The sequence below is a fragment of the Phoenix dactylifera genome, chromosome 2 (genome assembly GCF_051530095.1).
Source record: "Phoenix dactylifera cultivar Ajwa chromosome 2, Ajwa_hap1_PhDact_Kaust_v1.1, whole genome shotgun sequence".
Classification (NCBI taxonomy): Eukaryota; Viridiplantae; Streptophyta; class Magnoliopsida; order Arecales; family Arecaceae; genus Phoenix; species Phoenix dactylifera.
Window position 1 is genome coordinate 17,625,277 of NC_143191.1, and position 1,180 is coordinate 17,626,456.

The window sequence follows — 1,180 nt, forward strand, 5'->3', positions numbered from 1 at the left end:
TGTTTCTACCCATTGAACCTTTTCAGGTTGGGTTACTACCATGGTGACTTTACTTATGGGCTTAGCCCCATCCCCCTCGACAACTCTAGAACCACTATTCTAGACAATCCTTTGGTAAGCTGATCAGCTAGATTCCTTTCGGATCTTACAAAATTTAGTGCAATCAAGTTATTCTTTAATTTGTATCTCAAAGATTTATGGCGCACTTTTAAGTGCCTATTCATTTTCACATTTGCATTTTCTTGATTGCATTTATCTATAGCAGATCTGCAGTCACAATGAATAAATATAGAAGGTCATGGTGAAGTCTCAAGAGGCAAATCTATCAGTAGATCTCTAAGCCACTCGGCCTCAATGCTAGTGGTATCTAGGGCAATCATTTTAGATTCCATGGTGCTCCTAGCCACTACAATTTGTTTGGTAGACTTCCATGATACAGCTGCACCTCCTAAAAGGAAGACAAAACCAGTGGTGGATTTGGTGTCAACTGTATCACTGATCCAGTTGGCATCACTATAGCCTTTCAGAACAGCAGGATAATCACAATATTGTAATCCTAGAGATATGGTGCCCTTAAGGTACCTGAGAATTCTTTCTAGAGCAGTCCAATGATCATTATTAGGATTGTGAGTATATCTACTCAGTCGGTTCACAGAGAATGCAATATCAGGTCTGATATAATTTGCAAGGAATCCTAAAGAACCAATGATCTGGGCATACAAGCTTTGATTGACTGGATCACCTAAGTTCTTCTTTAGATGAAGAGATGGATTATAGGGAGTAAATACAGGATGACAATCAGAGTAGTGAAACTTTTTAAGAATGTTCTCCACATAGTGGCTTTGGGACAAAGTTATTCCATTTTCATTCCTCATGATTTTAGTATTAAGGATTAGGTCTGCTTCTCCTAAATCTTTCATGTCAAATTTTAGAGATAAAAGTTGTTTTACTTCATTAATAATTTCTAAGTCTGTTCCAAAAATTAGGATATCATCTACATATAAACATAAGATTATAATTTTGTTATTCTTCTTTTTATAATATACACATTTATCTGTGTTATTAATTTTAAATCCATTAGTTAGGATTATTTCATCAAATTTAAGGTGCCATTGTTTAGGGGCTTGTTTTAGACTATAAAGAGATCTAATCAACCTACATACCTTTTTCTCTTGACTTG

At 35.3% G+C, this 1,180-nt stretch overlaps 1 pseudogene; it reads right to left on the bottom strand.

Annotated features, from left to right (window-relative positions):
- Positions 1–296: 296 nt before the first annotated feature.
- Positions 297–875, bottom strand: LOC148714579 (secreted RxLR effector protein 161 pseudogene; annotated as a pseudogene).
- Positions 876–1,180: the final 305 nt, after the last annotated feature.